This window comes from Pholcus phalangioides, unplaced genomic scaffold, assembly GCF_987345545.1.
Source record: "Pholcus phalangioides strain wild (caught in Gottingen) unplaced genomic scaffold, Ppha-v1.0 ptg000010l_1, whole genome shotgun sequence".
Taxonomy (NCBI): Eukaryota; Metazoa; Arthropoda; class Arachnida; order Araneae; family Pholcidae; genus Pholcus; species Pholcus phalangioides.
This window is the reverse complement of record NW_028301603.1, coordinates 35,300,134-35,327,639: the sequence shown is the minus strand read 5'-3', so window position 1 is coordinate 35,327,639 and position 27,506 is coordinate 35,300,134. Positions and strand designations below refer to the sequence as shown.

At 37.2% G+C, this 27,506-nt stretch overlaps 2 long non-coding RNA genes across 9 annotated transcripts in view; both read left to right on the top strand.

Moving 5' to 3' along the window:
* The window catches only part of LOC149081349 (uncharacterized), a 61,811-nt gene extending 36,098 nt beyond the window's left edge, over positions 1–25,713 (top strand). The window contains exons 2-4 of one of the 8 annotated variants that reach the window (XR_016193438.1): positions 9,303–9,997; positions 10,139–10,276; positions 23,913–25,713. This is a non-coding gene — a long non-coding RNA (uncharacterized LOC149081349). Of the gene's footprint in view, positions 1–1,940; positions 2,586–9,302; positions 9,998–10,138; positions 10,277–13,097; positions 13,337–19,224; positions 19,304–23,912 lie in introns of those variants that run through there. The other 7 variants (XR_016193437.1, XR_016193441.1, XR_016193435.1 and 4 more) reach the window with 7 other exon arrangements.
* LOC149081348 (uncharacterized) overlaps positions 1–27,506 on the top strand; it is a 151,113-nt gene that overhangs the window by 52,180 nt on the left and 71,427 nt on the right. The window lies entirely within an intron of this gene.

Here is a 27,506-nt window from a genome sequence, read left to right as displayed (position 1 = left end):
TCTTCACACGCTCGAAACGTAAATGTAACACGACGTATGCAATTACTTAATGTCAAGCGGATGGATGCCAATAAATGACGATGAGCGAACACGAGTTATTGGATTATGTGTTTTATTCATGAGTTTGTGAATTTATTCGACGACTTTACTGGGTAGGTTTAATGCGACACACACCTATGGCGTCGTAACAGAACATTATTCTTCAAAATTAAGCTATTTTCTTCTTTTCTATTATTCTTTTTTCTACAAGATGCAAGACTTGTACATGTTAGACAAGAAATTCAAACGGGATTTTAAGAGCACAGTTTTGCGAAGATCAAAAGAATAAGTGCAAGCATCAATCCATGGCTTTGACGAAGTGAAATGATTTTTTAGTGACCATTTCTGGCTGTAACATTGCAGCGTGACCCTCTAAGAAGGTTGTTGATAGCTTACATCAAGGACGCTCATCCTTTTGAAGAATACGGGCCACTTTATTGGCTTCGAAACTTGCCGCAGACACTTGAGTTATCTAGAATAATTGGGGTAAACTAAAAGTGTGCCGCAGACCACTTGAGTGATCTGAAAATTTGCCATGGGCAATTAAAGTGGCGTAGAAACGCACTTCAAATCACTAAAATGATCTGGAAATGTGTCAAGAGCCAATTAAGTGATCTATAAAAATGCTGCGGGCAGATTAAATGATCTGTAGGTGTTCTGCGAGCCACTCAAGTGACCTTTAGGTGTGCCGCAGGTCAACCAAGTGATCTGGATATGTGATTTTGGCATCTTAATCGATATGGAAATGTGTCGCGAGCCTCTGACTGATTTGATTTTTTTTTTTCGTGGGCCCACTAGAGTGGTTTGGCTATTTGTCACAGGCCACATCAGAATTCTCGAGGGTCACATTATGTACACGGACTATTGGTTGAGTATGTATGGCCTATACGGAGCAGATGACCTACGTATAGACGTTAATTCTACCTCACATGTTCGTAGGGAATGAGATATTCACAGCAGAACATATCGCAAAAACTATCTTCAAACGCTAACCATATCTATTGCAGATAGTTACTTTCTGAAATTGCTATAGCAAATCGATAATATTCATAAATATATACATGAAAAAAATGATTACACACCATGCCACCAAGGGTGCCTCCGATACCTGAAGTCTAAATTGAAAAAAAAAAAAAAAAATATATATATATATATATATAAGTATATAGATGAAGATATATTGGCATACATATGCATGATACTTGCATAAAACAAAGAACTTAAATTATATAGCATACAATCAGTACTGTTTTTAGGGGGTGTGCGGCAGGTCCGGTCGCACCAGATCTCGTGGTTTGTAGGTCCCCCATCAATTACGTTTGTAGAAGTGAAAAAAATATACACATACATATGTCAAATATATTTTAATTTTGAGATTTTTTTTTCCTCTGAATTTGTATTAAAATTCTGGGATATATTTTCCTTCATTAGTTCAGATTTTCACATCAATTCTGGCATTATTTCTCTCATTAATAATTCTGAATTTTATTTGGGGAGTAGATATGTTTCAGCATTTCTGTATATTTCTTCTGTCATAATGAATGAACCTTTGGGCGCTCAATACCCTCCCCGACAAAATATATAATATCGGGGCTATAAGTACCCCCGCTTATTATCACGCTTTATCATCGTATATATCAATTTTTTCGTGTTCGTTTTTCTTTTTTTTATGAATTGCGGTATATTAATACTAGTCAGAGGGATTTAGAGGGTCGTCCACTAACTGCGAACGTGACGAGACGGGGGTACGGGCCCCCGTATGGCCACGGCCGTAGGTATCGGCCACAGCTCTCACTATATTGATTATATTTATTTTAGCGCGTGGTTATCTTTATATTCCCACAAGATACAAATCATATCGCAGTCACGATGCGGTAATATACATATAATATATAATATAGCCTACAAGGAAAGACGCGTGGTCCAGGACCTGGCCTGGCCACGGAGGAGGGCTCACCCGAGCCAACAAGCCAACAAAGAAAGACGCGTGGTCCAGGACCTGGCCTGGCCACGGCGGAGGCTCACCTGAGTCAACAAGCCATCGAGGGTAGACGCGTGGTCCAGGACCTGGCCTGGCGACAGCGGAGGGCTCACCCGAGCCAACAAGCAAAGACGCGTGGTCCAGGACCTGGCCTGGCCACGGCGGAGGGCTCATCCGAGCCAACAAGCCAATGAGGGAAAACGTGGTTCAGGACCTGGCGCTTGGCCACAGAGAGAAACAAAGTGCTCAAGCTCAATAAAGCTAAAAAAAGGCATCAGAAGAGCTCATCGGAATAAATTGTATATTGTATAATAGAAATATTTAAAAAAAATAAATTAAATTAAAATAAATTAAAAATAACTCTTCAGTACACACTGTGTAAAATGTACAGAAGTAAATATATTATTCACATCGATGATTCTCCTTGAAGACTCGCAATGAAGTTACATTATATCATTCACATAAATGTTATTTTCTACTTCACTTACCAACTGTGAAATGCAATGTTGCGTAAAATGAATTTGTATACGAGCAGCTGTATGTAAAATTACTGATGTATATTCCTATAAAAACATTTTTTTTTTTCAATTCCGTAAACTGCTTCAATTGGTTTTGGAACATAATTTATTTTTTAATACATTCCAATTTGTATTTTTTTGGATGGCTCATCACAAAAATCAGAAATATGCGTTTAGGTATTTTTTTCAATCACGAAAAAATACACTCGAACTTAATTAACTCACTGGAATGAGGTTCGAATTATCCAACTAAGTTATCCTCGATCCGTAAAATGACTGTAAATTGCAGCCTAATCATCAACTTTCGTAATAATAATGTTGTAATTATCTTATCAATTATTAAAACTGTGTCATCAGTTACGAAACTGTTTCCTAAATTTTAATAATTTATAATAATCGTTGATCATAGCTGCCTCTATTCTGGAGTCAGCATCATTGCTGAATTTCTCGACCATGCTCAAAGCCTGATTTGCGGAATAAGTTCGAGATAATAAGTTAAGACAGGGCTTCCCGAATTTTGCTTATCGTTCTTATGCTGTCAAAGAAATATGCTTTCATTAACGCATTACAATTAGCACTTTCCGATACTTTTAGTGACGATGAAATGATTCGGATTTTGAATGGTACACCTTGACTCATACGTTGCACAGCATAATCAGTATCAAGAGGTGCACAATCTCTATCCCCAGCTGAACAATATTACAATGGGAATTGAATTATCAAACAAATAATAGAAAAACAGAATTTTTCTTCAAAAATTTTAATTTGTCTTTAAAGATTTGTTGTTAAACAAATTGGTAAAAAAAAAGAAAAGCCTGACTTGTGGAATTTTTCCAAGCTATATTTGTTCGTACAAAAACTATGATTTCCCCCCCCCCCCTCCAACTTCGAGTTACCGAAGACGTTCGAAAAAATTCGAATTCAACAAGAAATTTTAACATTAAATTAGACAGAAAACTCTAGAGGAGTTCGTAAAAGTTCAAATAATTAGAGTTCCACAGTATAACAGTGAGCACTCCGTATATTATACACCATGCATTAATGCCACCGTTCTATTATAACGACAAGCACGGTAAAAAATTATGAATGGCTTAAAATGATATTTACTTACGTTCTAAACCAAATTGTTTACGTAACTTGAGTATACATTAATCTATAAATTTTAATCAAAATGTTTTCTGATTTATTCGAATAAAAATAATTTAATGCATAACTTCTATATTGTTCTGGTTATATACTCACATGCTGTAAATATAAGTAAATATATATAGTGTGGAATTATTGAAAAAAATAATAAACGCTATTATACTCACTATCAAACTATTTTACACTATTACATTATTAAATCACTATTCAATTTTCAATTTAAACAAATTAAGTTGACTGCCTAGCTCTTCGGGATCGTTTTGTTTAAAAGGTCGTTAAAATTTCTCAGACCTTAAAACGTGCTGCACGTGACATGGTCAGTACGTTAGAGTCTGAATTACTGAAAGCTTTGTCTATTTATCATAATATTTTTGTACTTTTATCTTGGTATGGAATTTATTGATCAACTCTATTGCATAGAGTGACATTGTGGTTAAATGTACATGGCTGATCTTGCATTGTACCAATTAGTATAATCTAGCGGCTAACACACTTGTTTTTATATTACTTCTTTTGCATGTTAGATTTATATATTATGATTATTATTTAATTTTTAATTTTCTCATTAATGCATTATGTAACATTTTGATTGAATTGCAAATAAGTGATTTCATTTCTGTGTCCATTATTTCACTCGCATTTATCGCATAATATTTCTTTTCTTATTACTCATTTTACTGATCAACTCTATTGCATAGAGTAACATTTTGATGAAGTATACATTGCTGATCTTTTTGCACTGTAGTATTCTGATGCTAGCATTTATCGGACTGGATGTTTGTGGTTTTTTCTCTTTCTATTAACTTACAAGCATTTCACATCTACACAAATACGCACAAATTTGTCTATAACCCCTTCATAGACAGCAAGGGCAGTCCCTTCGGGCTGGGGAGCGACGAGAAAAATTAAATTGTGTCTGTCTGAAAAAAACTACTGCTTAAAAAATCTATTACTACTACTCTTAGAGAATCTATTGTGATTCTGCTATCCAAAGTCCAAACTCAGTTTGAGGAACAAAGTTTTGATGTACGAACAAAGCATTCGTCCAGTGTTGAGATATTGTGTCACAGCTTGGGCTTCCGCATGTAAGAGCAACATGTACAAACTACAACGATTCCAGAATCGCGTCCTCCGGCGCTTCACTCTGGAGCACCAAAATTTTTCCGCCTCACCGATGTGCACAAAGATTTGAAGGTGTCGTCCATGTATTCCAACATCAAGGAACAATCTCGAAACTACTTCGAAAAACAACAAATGTCTCTCTCACTAACAACTGAGAGAGATCTCCAATTATGATGCTCGCGAGTTTCTGAAACATCTAAGGCCTAAAAACATCCTCCATACAAAATATGTATCCGAATTTCGAAAAATGTGTGTGCTCTTGCGTGTACATGTGTTTATGTATAAATATTGAAACATTCAATAGTTCATCTTTTAAAGCAATGTTTAAGACAATGTCATGAACGAGGACATCAAATGTGTGACAAACTGGTGGATAAGACAATTTTCCGCAACAAAGTGTTATTTTCTTTCCCGTACAGCTAGAGCTGTTCGCAATGGACGGGGAGTGTTTTATGGATTTTGAAAAATAGAGGTGGTTTTTCCCGCCTTTCCTCCGTTTTTTAAATTCGAATATCTGAGTGAATATTTCCCTTAGAAACATAGATTTTTTTGTTTGCATCAAGAGAAACAGGGCAAAAACTTTCTAATTTGGTTTTGGGGCGCACGGGGAGGGGGCTGTATAAAAAAGTATTTTATTAACTATACAACCCCTTGAAACATGAATGACATATCTGAGTACTACAAGTATTTTGAAAACCTTTTATCATTGTAAGTATACCTCTAGGACAGAGGTCTTCACCTTTTTCTAGTCACTGCCTGTACCCATCACATCATAAAAAAAGAAGAGCACCCTTACTGTATGATTAACATACAAATGCATAACTTCAGATTGGTTTCAATCCTTGAATGCAACTTGTGCAAGGTGTTTAATTGGAACATTGATCAAGTGCTCGCGAGCACCAAATCTGGCACGAGCATCCAAAACTCTGGGTGCTTCAGGGAGCACCATGATGCTCGCGAGCAATAGGTTGAAAATGCCTGCTCTAGATTCAAGGGTTCGCCAGTAAAATGCTATATCCCCTGTTTGCTATGCACCCTGTGTATGTTTGTGTATTGCACATGCATGTTTGTGTATTGCACATGCACGTTTGTATACATCTACATACCTTTGTATTTGTGTGTGTGATTTAAAAAAAATCATAAAAATCAAGTTCGTTTTACTTGATTCACATTAACTTTGTTTATAGGTATTGGACGGATGAAAATAAATTAATTAATAAATTAAATAAATAAATGAAATTATTTAAAAAATTTTTTTGTGAAATTTGCCATTTGAAGGCATGTGCAGTCACTTTTTCTAACACATAAATTGCGTTTAAACACAAACTATCATTACTATTTGTATCAGTGGTAGTTCAACCCCGTAATTACATGCAAATATCACGGTTTCGACTCGATAGGAAATTTAATTGACCGATATTCAGAAAACGAAATTAACTATTGATTACTTACGATCTGTAGTTTGAAATGAAATTATTAATTTTTTTTTTTTTTTTTTTCTTTACTTTGAAAACAGCTGAAGATCAATTTTTTACGAGAGTAGCTCCAAACGTAAGTTATGCCAAACGATGCTCAACCTGTTTGAGAGTGCGGGTCACATAATTGGTTTGGAAACTTGTCGCGAGTTACTTGAGCTACATGGGAATGTACCTCGGCCCAATCACATGGTCCGGAAATGTGCCGAATAGAATTCAATTGATTTGTAAATGAGACAAGATGCGATGTGTAAATGCGACCTGTAAGTGTTCTGCGATCCACTTAAGCAATCTGTAATGGTACCACGAGCCACTTGAATAAACTGTGTGGCGTGCCGCGTGTCTTGAAAATGTACTTGGGGTCACTTAATTCATCTGAATATGTTGTGTTGGCAATTTGGAAATGTGCCGCGGATAACTTAAGTGATCTGGAAATGCGTCAAGAGTCACAACATTGACCCATCAAACTGCCGGGGACCACTTAAGCGATCTGTAAGTGTGATGTGAGCCACTCAAGTGATCTGGAAATGTGCTGTCAGCTTACCTAAGTAATCTGAAAATGTACCGAGAGGCACTTGAGTCAAATGGAGTTGTGTCATGGGTAGCTCAAGTGATTTAGAAATGTGCTGTCAGCTTACCTAAGTAATCTGAAAATGTACCGAGAGGCACTTGAGTCAAATGGAGTTGTGTCATGGGTAGCTCAAGTGATTTAGAAATATGCTTAGGGTCATTTAAGTCATCTGAATATGTGTAGACGTACGATACAGTTCCACATTTGGGCCGTGGGTCGAAGATGTATGAATATCATACAATACATTTAAATATACTTACAAACTGTGGCAGTTTGAAAAAAGCAACATTATTGCTATACATTTTGGAAGTAAAATTTCAATGTACCAGAATACCATCCTCTCGAATGAATCCAAATGTAGTGCAAAACCGGTATTAAACTATAAAAATATTAATTAATAAAAGTTATAAAATTATTTTACAAAAACATGACAAATGCAACCATTAAGCTCATCGGCACCACTTTAGTTAAAAGAACTTTTACCAAACTTTTAATAGTGTAATCCCGACTTGACGCATATAATGTATTTACTGCCATTATATGTATAGAATTCATAAATTTATCATTTACTATTCAATATAAGTAGTCACGTTTTTGCATATGCAGTAAAATTTGTTTTTATCATTAGCACAGGGTTAGACAAATCAAAAAAAAAATTTTAAATGTCATACACTGCCACAAAAAAATATATTTATAGTTGTCTTCTAAGTATGGATAGTTTATTATAATGATTACTATAATAATTTATTAAAATTGCTTATTACTAGGGCTAGGCGTTTTATGCTATAAAATCTTCTAAAAAATGCTCTATAAAAAATGCATTCATGCTGTTAAAAACTGTAAATATACCCTATAAAACGAAAAATATTGTCCTAAGAAAGTTTTCATTCCTATCTGAAATAATATTAGTTTTAGCAAAATAATATGAGAATGAGAAGTGTTGATGTAGTCGAAACTATTTTGAACCATTACGTATTGTATCAACAGAAATTCTTCGTTTTATTAACTAGGCAAAATTTCCCTTTTTAGTAAGTTTTTCCCTACAAATTCAAAATTAATGTGCTGCCACCTATAGGTAAAAATACCTAGCCAAGTACGGTATTTAGCTTTAGAAAAGCAACGCACAAAATAAAATAAATAAATTATTCTCTTTATTTGATAAAAAAAAACTCCCAAAATTTCCCACAAACGCTAAAAAAATTCTCCCATTTTTACCCAATTTTTCCCCACGAGTTACCACACCACCGATTCAGATGATTAATCTATTTACAGCCACACACCAGCGTCGTTGAAGGGCTAGTATTTTTATGATCCAAAAGTTCAATGTCATGGTTGAAATACCAGGATTTTTTTACCAATCGGCAACGACGTTTCATTTTTAGTGCCTACAAATCCCCAATGTTCGATAGAGCCTGGGCGGTGCATGGAATGAAATGAAAATGCATACAAATCCTAGCGCTAGGAGCTCTCGTCAGAGGCTGGGACCGCAAAAATCCAGTTGAAAAAAAAAAAAAAAACCAAAGAAAAAATTTAATTTTTATCGAAAATTATGAAATATGTAAAATATGCCTTAAAATTGTGAAAATGAGCTCCATCACGTAAAAATCGAGAAATATGCAAGAAAATAGGATTCCGAACCCTACTTATTACCAATCACTTAAACTACGTTAGACATTCTACTATTTGGAATTACTGAAGCACATGAAAGAGTTTTCTGCGGTGCAGTACGAACCATCGAAATTCAATTGATACGCGTAAAAATGAGAGCAACATGCATGTGGAGAAAGCATTTCATATAAAAGAAACTCGAGTTTGTGATGTAAAAGATACCTACTCCCTACATCGGAAAATGAGAAACAGGTTTCAAAACAATTGATTAAAAAATGTTATACATATAAATATTATACAGTAATAACTCGGTTTTTTTTTCGTTAACTTCGTTTATCGTCGGTTTCGGTTTTCGTTGATTTTTTCCGCGAAAAATTTCTCGGTTTTCTTCGACTGCGTCGGATTTCGTCGGTGTGCCCACGTGACATCACTGCTAATTTCCGTTCTCCTGCTCAATGTGACGTTGTTTCTCGTTGTGGGAGCGTCACCCCGCAGGTCTAGCCAAACAGTTCGACAGGACCAAAGAGAATTTCCAGATCGACCCAGCGGCTCTTCGAAGAAGAAGGCCATGACCCATTTTGGGCAAATCTTAAAAGAGTCGGCAAGAAACAGACCTCTTCGCACAGCCTTCTTGTACGTGTTCGGGACTCTACCACGAAGCTGGACTGGAAGAGATTTCGGCAACAGGGATAAGTGCCGTTGATTTCCGATTGTATACGTAGATTGTGATCTCGCAACTGATTTTATACTCAGATTTATTTTATATTTAGATTATGATTTTATAGTTGTTATGATTGTAATGTATATTTTGTGATATATGTTTTTTATGAATAAATTTCCAGAGGTATCCAGTCCGTGAGGACAATGAGCCGATATTGCCATATGGCGATGTAGCCTGGGTATCTTTCGGTTTGACGGATAAGTACCGTGGCGAAGCTCTGGCTCTTCGTTCATTCAGCCTTCTTGTGCGAAATGAGTCCACCGATTCTGAAGCTGGTCCTAGTTCCAAAAGACCAAGAAGGGAAGTGACCACAGATAGTGCTTTGATACCTAAAAGCTCAATTACATTGTTCGAGTTTACTAGCTACTCGCTTGCTGTTTTACTCGCTGCAACTAAACTCGCTCTATGTAATAACGTTAGCCAGTAAAATCGCCGCTCGCTCTGCTAGTGCGAGAAAAGTTGAAGGGTAGGCTACTTTTTTCGCTACTCGCCGGCGTTTTTGTTATCTCTCGGGTCCAATATGGGCGTGACTACTTTTTTTTCCCTCTCACTTTGGCTCGCAACAAAAGAGAAAGACGACAATACGCAAAAAGGAAGGGAAAGAAAAGGATTTGCTCGCTCATCTAGTGAGCGATTTTACTAGCCCTGTGTAATTGAAATCCGCTGCGCTAGATGAAACCGGTTCGCTCGCCGGCTACTTACTCGCCCAATGTAATTGAGCCTTAAGGTCCTTTATGGAAAAAGGATTCCCCCTTCCAAACAATAATATCTGCACTTCTCTCCGTCTTGCATGCACCAAGAAGAATCTTCAGAAAGGTATACAAATTCACATATTAAAAGTTCATTTGCCCTTTACATTAGTCTTTTGTATTCATTTTGTATCAATTTCTTATTGCTTTCAGTACTAAACACTATATTTTATTCTCTATAAAATGTGTTTCCGGTATTATTTTGGAGTGTCTAGAACGAATTAATTGAATTTACATTGAGAGATTCATAAGGAAATGATTGCCTCAGTTTTCGACGGTCTTGGATTGTTTGCGGACGTTTTACCGACGAAAGCAGAGATATCACTGAACTTATTTTATACATGAGGTAAGGGATCGTACAAGTATTACGTAAGGAAATTTTTAGTCATTTTTGACCCCCCCCCTCTTGTCAACAAAACTCTGACCTCCCTCCCTCCCTCCCTTGTCAGCAAATTTTCGTCAGCACTCCCCATACTTTTTAACGAATATTTGCGGGATCAGAGACGTACGCGGCGGGGAGGGAGTAAAGGGAGGCTCGTACCCCTACCAGACGATCAACAACAAATTTTAATGAAAAAAATATTTATATAAATATTATATATATATATATAAATATAAATACAAAAAATATGTCATTATAATGAATTTCTGTTAATTCCAATGCCATGTGAAGGCTTAGAACTCAAAATTTATTTTTAAGAAATTTATTTCGACCCTCCCCCCCCCCCAAGTTAAATATGGTAAACGCTTGTCCCGTAGACCAAATGTAGCCCTTGGGGGTTATCTGATGGGGCCTGATTCCCAAACCTAATTTTGTAAAACTGAACTAAGTGGTGCATTTACGGATCGTCTAAGTCACCGTTAGCACAATTCCAGAGCATTTAAGCGGCCACGTCGCTCATTTTCAGATCACTTAAGTAACCCGCGATACAAATCCAGAACACTTGAGCGATCCGTGGCACATTTAGAGATCTCTTGAGAGTGACACAGATTTAGACCATTTAAGCGGCTCCAGTACAGTTGTACATCACTCAAGTCACCCGCGGCATAATTACGAATCACTTGAGAGATGCGTGGATCAGTTCCAGAGCACTTAAGTGGCCCGGACACATTTCCAGATGAGTTGGATCCGTGCCACTAAAGTGGCTCTTTAGGGGGACTTGTCAATAGGGAGAATGTTAGTTCACGTACCCACAAACTAGGGAAAGGGTTTTCTATCTTTCGACACGCACCGAATAAGATACTATTAAGCATATTTCATATTTTTATAAAGAGTGGTTGATGACGTAAGCATCATCCGAACCCCCTCCCCTTTGTCATCAAAACTGAGCAAATCGGAACACCCCCCCCTTTCCCCATCGATGCTGACGTAATACTTAAATGACCCCCAACACAAAAATTACGAATTTGCGAAATGAAAAAAAGAGATGAACACTTACTTTCTGCAATATAGGAAGATGAACTTAATTTTAAAAAAAAACTCAATTTGGATAAATGAATTATTTTAAAATATATATGTTAAATGTGTGTGTGTGATAAAACGGTTATTATGCATACTTATCAATCATCTTGACAAGTTTGATAAATTTATCACTTTTACGGAAGATTATGCATAGTACCAAATGGCTGTTGGTAAATTTGATGGATACTAAAAAATTTATCACTTATACCAGAGATTATGCTCATTTGATCATTTTTGTCGCACCACGGTCATTTTTCTGCACTCGAAGGCTAATTAGACCGGGACCTACAATTTATTGCCGATTCCGAACGTCAGGCTTGTTTTTCATACTCATCGCGAGGTTGGTGCGCTAACCCCTCGATGGGGGGGACTCCCTGCGGTAGCAATTTTTTGCTGCGGTCAAGTCGCCGTTTTTTGTTGTACCCCTGTGTCAGGAAAGTTTTCTGACAAGGACGAACCGGGTATAGAACTCGCGATACCTCTAAACATCCTTTGGTACTCTACGCGAGCATCTTATCGACCTGGGCTACCGCCCCCCCCCTTTTTTTTTTTTTTTTTTCTTTAAATTATTTATAACGTGATCCACACGTATTCCCAAGGGATCAGTATGATCCGTCCAGGGAATTTGTTAGTGTTAGTAAACATCCATGCCCGAACCGGGATTCGAACCCAGACCTGCACAGTGAGAAGCCAGTTCCCTAACCACTCGACTGCCAGGCGGCTGAGATTATGCATAATGTACCGATATAATTATTGAATCTGATAAACATGAAAAAATTTCCAAATGGACCTAGTAAGTTTGATAAATATAATCGGGCCCCGATATAACGAACTCCTATAACAAATATTACAAACCGATATATCATGATTTTATTTTTATCGATTTAAGGAATAAAAATATCGGATTTTTTCCGATTAGTTTTTTAATCGGGGTTCTTCTTCGCGAAATTTGTCGGATGACACTTTATTATATCAGTGTAAGATCATGAAATTTGTTAAATAAAGTTAAGTTCATTATATCGCTGTACAATCGCAAAATTTGTTAAATAGGAATTCGTTATATCGAGCCGCGATTGCAGAATTCGTCAAATAGGAGTTTGTTATTTTTGTGTCTGATTGTAAACGCACATAAACTTCCAAAAAAAATCGTAAAATCAAAGAATTTGTTGAATGAGAGTTCGTTATATCGGGCAAGATGGTAAAATTTATGAAATGAGAGATCGCTATCATCGTCGATAGGAATTACTCCGGAGACGTTCGGTAAAATTTCATTAAATCAGAGTTCGTTACATTCGGTTCAGACTTTGTCTCATTATTACGGTCATCTAAATTTTATAACGGCAATGGGAACGATTTATTAAATTTCCCAATACGAAATCACGATTGCGAACAATATCCGATCAAATTTACCAACGATGCTTGGGTACTATGCATAACCACGTAAAAGTGAAAAAATTTAAGGAAATTCATCAAACATACCGAAATGCTTGGTAAGTACGCATAATAACCGCATTTATCACATTTGCCGTAACATGCGTAATTCATAATCCATCTATTCTTTTTTGAATACATTTATTTTTTGGCAAATCTTATAGTATTATGTCCCGTCATATATTTTACACGTAACGTCTTATCGTCAATTATGTCAAATCTTGAGGCATTCTTGTCATTTTTATAACAACATTCATTATCTTTGCTGTTACAGTAGAACCTCTCGATAACGGACACCCATGGGACCAAAATCTTTGTCGGCTAATGGGGAGGTGCGATGTATAGCGGAACCTCGTTTATACGACCTACACATTTATACGACGTTTGGTTTCGGTCGCAATTAGTTCCTATAAATGTTAATGTTAAAATGCATATGTTACTGTGTATGTGTAAAATTGAACACCGGTGCGGTGGTTATGAATAATCACCAATTGTCTGAATAAAGAAAGCTTGATTTGAAATTTCACTGCATTTATCACTTCCACCTGCGATTATGCATAATTCCCAAATAAAAATGGAACGTGTGATAAATATGGAAAACTTTATAACCTTTCCTCTCTTCATTAAACCAATTAATTATTATTCCCTCGCATGATACGTGCACTACACATTAACTGCAATGAAAAGTAAATTAATGTAAAATAATTGCGAAGAAGTTAAACATTTATAACAACATTATCAATATCGTAATGTTGGCTTTCTTCATATGTATCAACATGTGCACACAAAACTAACATTACCATTTTGAATTACCATCCTGGGCCATAGTTATGTTCCGTTAATAAGTAATCGATTGCCGGATTACCATATTTACCAATACCCAGCTGGGATTATACATAATCACCGTTGAATATGATGAATTCTCGATTAAGAGACAAAATCAATAAATTAGTTTTTTGAAAAAAAATCAAAATTTGATTTTACTGTCCGCTAATGGAGAGTGAAGTACATGAAGGCCCTATTCCACGGGATCGGGAATCAGAAAAGTGTCCGTCAACGGGAGTGTCCGTTAGAGTTCCATTGTAATACCAATTTTTCCAGTTTTATGTATCAGTCATGGGTTCCTTCCTCTTAAATACGGTACCTTTAGACAATTTTTTCTCCTCTGTTTTTAAGTTGACTTATAATTTCTATGTTACAGTGAAACCTCGATATAACGATATTCTCCGGACCAAGAGAAAATATATCGTCGTAGAGGGATTATCGCTTTATCGAGATGCGCCATAATCATTAAATCATGCCATCAAATTTATGCTGTCGTTGTCATCTTTTCTGAATCGGCATTGCTAGTAACACTGGAAAATATGCTAGAAAGTGGCAACACCAATAACTTCCTCAGCGCTTTCGGTGACTCTGTAGTGCGAAATACCGGTGTAGTAAGAAGCAGTCGGGAGAACGAAAACAAGTGACGAAGTTGAAATCAAGTTCAAAATGATTTTGAGAAAATTATCAAAAAATATCGTTGTAGGGGTTTTCACATATTTAAAAAAATATCGGATTTATCGTAGTAAATGTATATCGTTATATCGAGAGTGGTTTAACATTAGATTACAGGCAATTCCAAACATTTGATGAAAAAAGACATTTGATGATTTGATTTGGAAAAGAACTTGAAAAGAAAGTTAAAGCTTTTCCAAGATTTGAAGGAAAAAAAAATCATTGAAGAGGAATTTATATCGTTTCATCGAGCATCGTTACAGCGAGGTTTCACTGTATATGGAGTTGTGAAATCACTATCATTGAGTTCGTTGATTTAAAGCAACTTGCATGTTGTTAGTTAGCTTAAAATTTATCAGTTGACGTATTCATTCACTTAATGGTTAGGAACAAAATCCGTAACAGTAACGGTACTGATAATGATAGAAGCATCCCAATTATTATGATTTCATGCGTACAATACACAGATTATAAGTTGAAGAAAACAAAATCAGAATATCTTTGTGCTGCTTTTTTTTTTTTTTTGAGGAGTCGTAATGAAAATGAATGTTTAAATCAAATACTTTGTAAAAATCGTTTTCTGAAGGTAACAAATGGTATACAGGGTGACTCCGTAATTCCCCTTGCCGCGTTTTACTGGCGAAACGTTGATCCTGGAAGTATACTTACAATCAGAAAAAGCGTCCAAATCACATGTAGTACTCAGATATGCCATTGATTTTGAAAGGGATTGTATGTATAATTATTCAAAAAAATTTTTTTTTTACACAGTCCCCGTGTGAGCGAAACCCCAAATAAAAAGTGGTTGTGCCCTGATGCCAAAAAAATATCAAGTTTCTTAGTGATTCGTGGAGATATTCGAATTGGAAAAACGATGGAAATTTCGGGTAAAAAACAGCGTTAAATGCGGTTAAAATAGTTTTTTTTACTCATTTACAGCTGGTTTTCTCTCGACTTTCTTCCTTTTTTTTTTTCAAAAATTCGAATATCTCGGTGAATAGAAACGTGAATTTTTTCTTTTGTTGGCATCAAGAGAGACAGCGCACCATCTTTCTAATTGGTTTTCTGAGCACATGGGGATTGTATGAAAAGTTAATTTTTTTGTTTTAATAACTAAACAACCCCCTTGAACCATGAATGACATACCTGAGTACTATCCGTTATTTGGAAGCTTTTTTCTAATTGGAAGTTTACTTCTATCATCAACGATTCACCAGTGAAATGTCATACCCCCTATATGCACCCTGTATATTTATATTCCTTATCTACTCAATCCAAATCTTGATAGGTTTGATATTTACATATGAGGATTATTGAATGTTTTTCTCCCCTCAAAGAAGTGGGATTTGCATTACGGATTTTCATGTTGATAGAAAGAGAACCATCTACCTTACATTTATAAATATGACCAAACAGTGTATAGACATCAAAATGCCACAGCTCACCTTTCCCTCTTTGTCGTCACCTGCATCTTCTTTCGGTTCCTAAAAATTCGAAAATACAATAAATCACCGGGAATAGGATAAAATCATTTACTCTTGATAAATTTCAAGTGTGAGCCAGATTATAATATGGAGAAATACAAGGAGTATATATGTTACGGTAAATCTGACAAATCTGTTATTACGCAATCTTCTTGGTAAGTATGACAAATTTGACACTATTGCCAGTGAATATGCGTAATACCTAAATGCCGTCGGTAAATTTGATAAATATTTGAAATTTATCGGCCTCATCTGTGATTATGCATAGTGCCCTAGTGTAATTTGTGAATTTGATAAATACGAAAAAAATTCCAAAGGAGTATAGTATGTGTATATATGTAGTGCGACCCCGATATAATGATAACAAATCTTACGATCGCACTCCGAAATAATTATACAATATACCTTCATGTACGAATTATCATCAATAGTTTATGATCCAATGCGATTCATCATTGGAATGACGCTTGGGTGTTATGAGTAATTGTTGGTAAAAGTGAAAATCTGTTTAGCACTTATGAAATTTACCAATGACGCTTGTCTACTATGCATAATCACCGTTGAAAGCGATTGGTAAAAGGAAATTTATCAAACTTTCCTAAATGTTCGGCGCTTATTCATAATAACCGATAATTATGTAAAATAACCGGATTTATCACGTCTACCGTAACGCACATACATGTTAATTCCTTGCACGTTCATATGACTGTGATTATGGAAACTATGAAATTATCGGTAGAAAGGTTGTTGTAGAAAAATAAGTTTTCGTATTTTTCTAATGCTGTGAGCCTATTCATCATGAATAAAGACTTAAAGGCCAGTCGTAGTCCAGGCTCTGTCCCTGGTGGGATGTAAGCCGTTTACCCGGGAGGGTTGGACCACGCTGGAGAGGGCCAGCAACGCCGGACCGGAGGGCCTGGAATCCAAGCCCCCCGGTCCGGCGCCTCCGGCCCTCGACTCTAGGATTGGTGCTCCGGGCCGTAAGCAGGCCGTGATGCCTGGTCCCCTTACCCCCATTGCCCGGAGCAACCTCGGCCAGCAGCTCCCCCCATCCAGGGCAAGCACAGGGGGACCCCACAAACCCAGTAGACGCCGACGCCGTCCCCAACCACCCCCCGGACGCCGATCCAAAAAATCCCCAGAAAAAGTTTTATTGTTGCAAATATACAATATATACAAAGAACTCATTTCCTTCTGACCGCTTACGGCGTGACAGGTGCCCAGAGTGGGCGCGGTCATTATACATTATACAAAGTCTGTCGTTGGTCATGGTTTTCAAATGACATGGCATCGAATTGGACCGCCTATCGCGACAGTTGCCCCGGTTGGGCGCGGTCTTGACATTGATATATGGACTACTGCCGGACGTATATAAACCATGATGAATAAAGACTGGAAGTTCAGGCTTTTTTTTGCCTATTTTCAAACCTTTTTGCTGAAAATGCTTTTTTTTGCCTATTTTCAATCTTTTTTGCTAAAAATGCCTTTTATCTAATTATCTTGCCATAAATGCCTATTTTTCCATAGTTTTAATAGTTAGTTAATTTCACAGGCCATAGTCTGTAAAACTTGGATATTTTGAGCATTGAGAACAAAATTATCCGAAAGCCTTCCCCCCCCCCCCAAATCCAACTAACTCCATTTAAACGCAAACAATTAATCTGACAGATTGATGTTTCCCTGCATCTGATGTTTGGTTTGACTGGATAGACGTGAGTAATTTGGTTTCAGATGAACGGAGCCCATATGTTAGAAAAGCAGAGGAAAATTATAAATGTTTGTTTCTCCACAATGCGTCATATATCATGTCTCTCTCAGGCATTGGACGGTATATTAGGTATATGTATAGCTGACCGATGACTATCCCAAGAGGTCATCACTTGACGTCATGGCTCACACAAGGTGGATTGGAACCCATGCCACGGGTGAAAACGATGTTAAATGGAACCCATGCGTGGGAGGCTACTAAGAAGGGGGGGGGGGGCAAAAGCCCTGTGAAAAAAATTCAGATAATGCATAAAGAAATGAAGCTTTAAGTGGAATTATGGTGGGAAAAAGTGTAACTATTTCAGAATGAAGCCGATCTGCTAATAACGCCATTGCCGTCTTACTACATACGCCCACTTAGCCTAGGTTCTTTGAGTGCGTTGGACCCCACGATAATGATATTCCCCATATTATTTATTTTTTCGAGTATAATACGTGAATTTGTATACAGGTACTCCAAGCCATTGTGGGGGGGGGGGGGAATGATGTCAAAGTGGCCTTGCACACAACAAGGGTCATATTAAAACATGGGTCCCTCTAAGCATGTCCCTGATGTCAACACGAGTTCTACATGATGAGACCTAGTCCCATGATTTACGATAGTAAGGTGTTGTTTCCAGTTAAAGAAGGGGGGGGGGGCGAGCATCCTCAACTTTCTTTTTTAATCCCAGAGCCCATGGAGGTGATACGGCATTGTCGATTCCGCACGAAAACCCTCACCGAACCAGAAAATCTTAAGACCTTCTGTTGGAATTGTTCTTCATTGTCAATTTCAAATCAGTTCAGCAAGTAAGAAGGGTCTCATTCTTTGATTGGGTGGAGGGGGGGGGGGTATTGATAAGACGGTGTGGAGGGAAAAATGTGTTTTAAAGGGGGAGCATGGGCGAAAAAATGGGGTAAGAAACACTGATGTAAAACATAATACCTACTTCCAACTCCTAAAAGCAGAAAAACAGTAAATGAGTAAATAATCATTAAGCTTTCATAAGTAGAAATGTTCAAGTGAGTAACAAGTGAGCGACACATATCAGTACATTACAACCATGATAATAAATTTATATGTGCATGTCTTTATGCCATTAAATCGAAATGGAAGAGTACATGAAAGATCATGCACGTTGGAACGGCATAAACCTCGACACATTGTACCTTGGAATTCGAGAACTGTTAATAAAATATTTCGCCTGATACGTATAATCGCAAAACAAGAACAAATGGGAAAGGCAAACACGCCTAAAAATACGAAGTTCCCTAATGCATTTCAACACATTTTATATTATTATCCTCTGAAGACGGCGTCGAAATGCAGGATATGAACGATTTTTATTTTGTCAAATTATAACGTATTTGACCACATAAATGAAGGGTTCACAACCATTAGACCAAGTCCATGTGATAGTCCAAAATGATAGTTTTAACTAAGGCTGGTCCGATCAATCAATTAATTGAGTCAGTAAATCGATCAAATGCTCATCGCAGTTAAATTTTAGTTGAGTTAATTGAATCGATCGATTCGATTAAAATTTGATTAAAATTGTTATTGAAACAGTTTGTAAATTGACTTGATTTTTTTTTTTTGAAGAAATTGATTAGATATCTTATAAATCATGTTTTATGCAGAAAATTGTTTAATCAATATTTTGATCAAATTAGATTCAAAGAGAACTGATGATTCCAATTTCAAATTGAGTTTGATAGAAGTTTTAGAAGACGACCAGACTCCATTGTGAACGTTAGTTTTTTGTATTCTTAGAAGCATTATTTCATCTCCTCACAAGTGCCATTTGGAAGAAGTTTCTAAAAAAACAAGCAACAATATAATCCGAAGTAATTTCCAAATTAATGAATAATAACTAAAAATAACTGACTTTTTAAAAACAAAACGACGAGATCGAAATTAAAAAAATTACAGGTTATGGCAATTATGCTCAGCATATTAAACTGCTTGAAGCGGGCAGCCTCAATTAATTAACCTATTCTTATATTTGTTTGCATCTACCGAATAGGTGAGGGAAATCAAGAAATACATATTTATAAGCATCTATTTACATTATATGGAAACAAAAAATATTCGATTAAAATTCGATTAATCGATTAAAACTTTTTGTTAACCAGTAAAAAATTTTAATCGATTCGCAGTCCTAGTTTTAACTGAACTTTGACACATTTAATTCCTTTACAGCACTTAAACTGAACTAATTATCTATCAAAGACTTTTTAAGTTGTTATTATCCATAATAAAGATAAATGGACTTGGTCCACTGTGGTTGTGAACCCCTCAAATAACCTTTGGACTCGGGTTTGAGTATTTGATCCATTTTCCAAGATGCGTAATTATCATTTCATGATGCTAACTTGGAAAGTTTAAGAAGCTAAACTGCAAACCACATGACTATAGACCCTTCATCCCGCAAAATAATAGCATAAAAACTATCTTAATAACTTCATGAGTTCAACTGAATATTTTCACTTACATCTGGAAAGGTAAAGAATATTGATTGCATAATTGATAACATTGAAATTCACAAACCATTTAATTACTATATTCAGTAAATTTTGTTTTAAATATGATTGTTTTAACAGGTTGTCCCAAAATTGACGGACCGATTCAAAAAATGAACAGAAAAGAATGGCAAACGATATAAATTCACCATTTGCTGCATTGTGCTTAGGAAAACAGTAAATTTTCAGCGTCACTATTTCAAATCAAGCTTTAGTATTTGTAAGAGATGACGTTGCAGTCTTGAATGGGGCGGGGGAGTTCGGTCGCGGGGCGTGGTGTGGGGTTTTTGGGTGGTGGCGGTTGTGGGACTCGGCTGAGGATGTTTAGTTGGGATTTGGGGGTACGAACATCCTGGCGATGCCGGGCTATTGTTGGGTTGGGAATGGGATGAAGGCATGGTGTCGAGAGATTTGGCGAGGGACGCCCTGGGGTGGCTTCGCCAGTGCGGAACACTGGTAGGTTTTTCCCGGCACGTCCGCGATCTTATGACCACTGTGCTTGAATTGCAGTAGCGATAGAGCCTGGAAGTGTTCGGTTCATTCTGTATTCTACAATCTTGAATAGAATAAAAGTCTGGAACAGAATGAAATACGACCGTTTGAAAATATCCTCCCTTTGCAGCACTGGCATGTGATCTCAGAACGAAGTTCGCAAAAAGACCTGCAAACGTCTTAGCCGGAATTTCGAAAAAAAAAAACCTCTTCCAAGGGAAATACCGTATTTTTACATTTCAGACTGCACTGCCATCTGTTAACGAAATTTATAACCAATTTCAAAACTCTGCCTGAATTCTGCCACTCCTTTCAAGACGTTTGCTTGGGGTTTTTGAGAATTTTCTTCTAAGATATTATAAATATAGATCATAGATATATGCATATTGTAAATAGATGAAGTGTGTCTTTTATTGTTTTCACACATAAATTTTCATTATAAGTAATTTTTTTAAGATAATTAAATTGTCATGGACATCAATCTCTTCATATGTTATTTTAAAGTGTTCCACACACACACGATTGTAACGTTGTAACTTCTACAGCGTCTGTTGTAGAAAATTGTAGCTTTTCTTAATATTCTGTCTGACTAAATTTGGAGGAAATGCAACAAAAAGTTGCATTTTTACCGCATCCCGATCTTTTTTCCTTTAGGACATCCTGTATAACACAACATTCGTAACTGTTTCTCTTTGTTCTTGAGAAATGCCGTTTTTCATGTTTAATTTTTTCATTCAGTTTTAGTAAAATATACATAGAGCTGAAAGCTGCTAGCCATGATTATAACATGTTAAGTGTTTAACCGTTAGTCTTTATAGGTGTACAATGCGTATTGTGTGTGATTGTCGCTATCAAATATCTTGCCAGTACTATTTTCAAACTTAAAACATAAGCCATTATATTGCATTAGAGCTTGGGAAAATGTGTGACTTTTTCCCCGTAGACTACTTCACAAATCACAGTCGGTAACAAACGTCACAAAAATATCTGAATCAAATATAGAAACCTTGAGTTTTCTAGGGAGCTCACCGTTCTCCATTATTATGGAATCAGGGTCGCCGCTCTCAATAATAATAATTGTGGAGAGTGACCGGGGCGGAGAGTTCGGTTCGGCGGAAAATTTGAGGAATAAGAGGCCAAGAAAATTAGTTGAATGGGAGAAGGCGGCAGCAAAATTTGTATAACGCGCAATAAATCAGCCTCTGCCCAGACAGCAAGGGCTAGAACAGTGGGTGACCAAAAAATCGACTCAGAGAATTTGCAAGCACGTGAGTGTTTAGAGCGTGAGCAAGCAAGTGAAACACCAAAACAATGACCTAGAGCAGTGTCTCCCAAAGTGGGAGATGGAATTGCCCAGGGGGCGATAGAAGCTACGAGTATAACATAGGATCCTATGGATACACTTGAGTTGGGGAGGGGGGAGGGCGATGAGGGGAAACAATTTCTTAAGAAGGGGGTGATTGAACAAAAAGTTTGAGAAACTATGACATAGTGATTCCCAACGTGGGTGTTAACGCCCCCTCGGGGGCGATCGAATGTTCCAGGGGGCGGTAGAAGCTCTCTCTCTGTTTCTCTCCCTCTCTCTACGGGCTTAACATAAGATCCTATGGGTTAGATTGCATTGGGGGGCGATAGGAGAAAAAAAAATTCTGAAGCAGGGGGCGATGGGACAAAAAAAAGTTGGGAAACTGACCTAGAGCATATGTAAACGTGTAAATGATTAAAAGATTGACCCATGAAGCAAGGAACCATACCAGTAAGCAACCAAAAGAGTGACCTAGAGCGTGTGCAGATATGTGAGTGACAAAAACAATGTGCAGGTATGTGAGTGACAAAAACAATGTGCAGGTATGTGAGTGACTAAAACATTGTGCAAGTATGGGGCCGTTCAAGTATTACGTAAGCAAGTTTTTAGCCATTTTTGATCCGTCAGCAAAAGTCTGACCCCCCCCCCCCCCTGTAGAAAATTTCGTCAGCACTGCCCCTTACCTCCTAACGCATATTGGGATCAGAAACGTACGTGGGAGGAGAGCATACGGGGCTCGTGCGGCTCCCCCCTCCCAGACGAAAAAAAAATTTTTAATGGGAAAACATTTTGGAAAAATTTTTTCAAAAGAAAATACCTTTATATGCTATTATAATCGATTTCCGTTAATTTGAATGCTATTTGAAGGGTAAGAACTCAAAATTTCTCAATAAGAAATTCATTGCGACCCACCCTTTAAGCCATATATGGTAAACCCTTGACCCGCGGACCAAATGCGGCCCTGAATGTTATCTAATGTAGCTTGCCCACTCAAACCCAATTTTGTAAAAATGAACTAAGCGGCACATTTACAGATCGCTTAAATGGCTCGTGGCACAATTCCAGAGCATTTTAGTGGCCCGTGGCACATTTTCGGATCCCTAAAGATCACTTTCTCATTCAAAGGTCACTTAAGTAACCCGCGACATGGTTGCAGAACACTTAAACGATCCTTAGCACATTTAGAGACCCCTTGAGTGACATGTGGCACAGTTTAGGAGCACTGTAGAACCACACTCCAGTGCGGTTGCCTGCTATCGAGAGTGTCCGTTAACGAGGAGTGAAATACAGGGTGTTTCAGAAAGAATCACCTGATTTGAAATGCGTATATTACGAAAAATATTGAACATAGATACTTAGTTTTATATTACAGGGTTAATCATAAAGTTTTTTATAAACCAAATTAAAGGTGCTAAATATGTCCACCTTGGGATGCATGGCATATGTCTGTCTATACGGTAGTCAAATTCGTCCGAAACTCTTGCGAGCATGTTTGCATCCACTGCGAGTGGATTTCTGTGGACTACGCGCGAAATTTGTCGGATGCGCTCTTGCGTCTGCGGCATTTGCGTCTGACATGCGGTGCCGGCCCAGGGATTTCCCTTCACACATACAATTCGTGTGTTGGAATTGTTTATACCATCGCCTAATACTCTGAGTGTTAGTAAGTTCAAGGTATTGTCGACAAAAAGCACAATGAACAGTTGTTACGGACTCACACTTCAGAAGCTTAGAACACAAAACGATTTCTGTTGTGCAGTCGTCATCTTGACAAACACTGAAGTGGCGTCCGAAGGAAGAGCGTTAGCGCTAGCTGTCGACAACTGCATGAAACTCGAGATTTCCCTCTTTCTACCTATACATTATTCGATCAAAACGGATTAAAAGCTGAATAGTTAATGATTTTATTTTCAATCGGGTGTGTTTGTTAGCGGAGGTTCCACTGTATCAAGTATTATTCATTTACTGCCCATTTGTATAATTTATTTCGGATGTTATACATGTGATTGGTTTAATTTGACAAATTTTATTTTGATTACAGTAGCTGGAATACACTGGCAACGTCCACCACAATTGCAACTGTTCATCTGTGAAAACGTTCATTTGCTGCCAGTGACGGCCTGCGATGTCATTTTCAAATTTCAAGAAATCTCTGGACGCACCCGGGTTCCCATGCAACAATGTGCTGAAACTCCCTTGTGTTATAGAGCCCGGGGTGTCTCTCGTCAGTATCTACAACCCTGAGCTCCACAATCATTTTCCAACTCCAGACCACACCAATTGGCATTAAATGTGTCCTGTTTTAACTCCAGTAGCATGGAAATTATGGAATCCCCTCTTGACTTTCGGGCTCTTTGAATTTCAGATTCTCCCGATTGAATCATTTGACATTTAATGCAGACTTATTGGAAATTTTCATGAGACGTTCTCTCTCTTTGAGTACATTTTGGTACTGTTTAAGCTTCTTCCCCCCGCCCCCATACGCGTACCAAATTGTCACATTTTACTCGACACTTCGAGTAAGAAATAAAATAGCTTTTTCCGAAACATGATTTTGACACATGTCCAATATTTGCTACCCGTTTGTAAAACTCACCAATCAAACAACACTTTACACAACGTGATATCACGCAAGAGTCCACCCAAAGCTATTCTAATTTCTATCCTCAGCGCATCTCGATTTTAGTGCAAAATGACTCACAACACTGTTGCATCAGTTGATGTGTTAGTGAAAAATCAGTTTTTTAACATGCTTTTTACTCAATGCTCTATCGAATGCGGCATCATTCATTCACATATCATTTATAGTTTTCAAGTTATTAAGTTTTTTTTTTTTTGAGACCGACAAATAAAGCTTGGCACAATATAACCTCTCGATAACGGACACCCATAGGACCAAAAAGTTTGTCCGCTAATGGGGAGGTACAGCGGAACCTTGCTTATATATACGACCTCCACATTTATTCGACTTTGGTTTGGTGGCAATTAGTTCCCATAAATGTTAATGTTAAAATGCGTGTGTGTGTGACTACATTTATAACTTTCACCTGCGATTATGCATAATTCCCAAATAAAAAGTGTGTGATAAAAATGGAAAAATTTATAACCTTTCCTCTCGTCATTAAACCAATTAATTATTTTTGCCCACGCACATAATACGTGCACTGCACATTAATTGCAATGAAAAGTGAATCAATGTAAAATAAGTGTGAGAAGAAGTTAAAAACATTCATAACAACATTATCAATCTCGTAATGTTGGCTTTCTTCTCATGTATCAGCACGTGCAACCAAAACTAACATTACCATTTTGAATTACCACCCAGGCCATAGTTATGTTCCGTTAATAAAATCATTGATTTCCGGATTATCATATTCTACCAATACCCGGCCTGAGATTATACATAATCACCGTCGAATATGATAAATTCTCGATTGAGGGACAAAATCAATAAATTAGACTTTTAAAAAAGAATCAGAGTTTGTCTGATTTTACTGCCCGCTATCTTGATTATCCGCTAACGGAGAGTGAAACACCTTATAAAGCCCTATTCCATAGGACCAGGGATCAGAAAAGTATCTGCTAACGGGCAGTGTTCGTTAGGGGAGGTTCCACTGTACACAAATTACACGTTTAAAAATGCATGACTTATTCCACGTCAAAAGTTATTTTAGTTCCACGATTCTTTAGGAAATTAGTGCTACTGGTAGACATGGAAACATGATATACATGAGCTACCCTAACTCTAGCCATTGTTTTTATTTATCGAACATTACAAATGGTCTCTCGTTACGTAAATAGATTAGAAATTACACTTATGTCGAAAGAATAGCCATCATATTTTTCCTACTGACCTGCGTATGCTCCTGTAAGAGAGGAAAATAATACATATATCATACACATATGAAATATAGTACTGAAAGCAAAAAGGGATACAAATATACAGTGCATATTATTTCAAGAAATGCCATTGAATTATCTGAATGCATTTTATACATGCTTTCATGCTTCCAAAAATGAGACATAATACAATAAAATTCCTCTTAACGGACACCCCTCAGAGGCGGTCACTCTTCTTTTATGGCCAGGTAATAATTCCTTATTGCAGAAACCCCTGATTAACGGACACCCCCCCCCTGTTTAACGGACACCCTCCAGATTCGGTCAATCCTCTTTTACGCCAGATAATCATTTCTCATTGAATAAACTCCCTGATGTGGACACCCCTTCAGATGGTCACTCCTCTTTCACACACAAGCCAGGTAATAATTACTCTTTGCAGAAACCCCTGATTAACGGACACCCCTCAGATGCGGTCACTTCTCTTTTACGGCCACATAATAATTTCTCATTGCATAAACCCTGATTATCAGATAAAAACTGCAAAGTGATAAATATTGGCAACGCATATAATAAGAATAGACGGTGACATATGCAGGATGTGCATAGGTAACAGAGCGTGTAGCATTTTATTGACGAACCGTTGATTCCACGGGCATACTTCCAAGTAGAGAAAGTATCCAAATAACATGTAGTACTGGAATATGCCATTCATATTACAAAGTGTTTTGCATGGATATTAATATAAAAATGTTAACTTTTTTATATGGTCACCATGCACTCAGAACCCGAATCAGAAAATTGTTGGCCAGTCTTATGAACTCTACGTTCCTAAGTGTAATATTCTCTATAAGATATTCGAATTCGAAAAACAAAGGAAAGATTGGAAAAACAAGTGTTAAATGCGGACAAACCGTTTTACCCGTTTTTAATGTGGGGGTTTTTTTTCCCCTTTAATTTTTATCTATTTTTTAAGATTAAATATCTCAAAGAATATCGCATTTAGAACCGTGAAATTTCTTTTGTTGGCGTCAAGAGAGACAGAACAACAACTTCCTGATTAGGGTTTTCAATACAGGTGTCAGTATAAAAAGTTAACATTTCAATATCTATACAGAGAACCCTTTGCAATATGACATATCTGAGTACCACACGTTATTTGTATACTCTTTCTAATTGGAAGTATGCCTCTAGGAAAAACAGTTCGCCAGTGAAATGCCTCACGCCCTGTTACCTACGGCCGCTAGACTCAAGGGGATGCAAATTTCATTTTGAAACCTCTCCTTCAACATTACAAGGAGGGCGTCAAAATGCGCGCTTGCCCCGGGTGGCCAAGCATCTAGTTGCTGCCCTATTGTTACCTATGCACGCTGTATAGGTTACTAATCATGTAAATATAAGTATTAGCATTGATATAAAACTATTATCTAATATATAATGCCTATAAAAGATCTAATATCCTCAACCAGTACAAACTATTGTTAACGCTAAATAATACGGGACGTTGCACATAACCTAAAGCAGATCACGTAATAGGTAATGTTACCTACCCATGAGACATACGGTCACAAAGACCAACCCAAAGACCAAAGTGCTTTTCGACAGCATGTTGCTTCAATTTGGATATGGTGCTTCGTTGTGCGAACAGTCCCATGACCGTACGGAGTATTTATAGTCATAAAACAATTATTGATGATTATTCGGTCAAAACCTGCGTCAATAGGAAGTTTATTCATAATAGGTTCTCAAAACCAATTTCCGAAAAAACTAATATTTTTTTGTGAAAGTCGCTTTT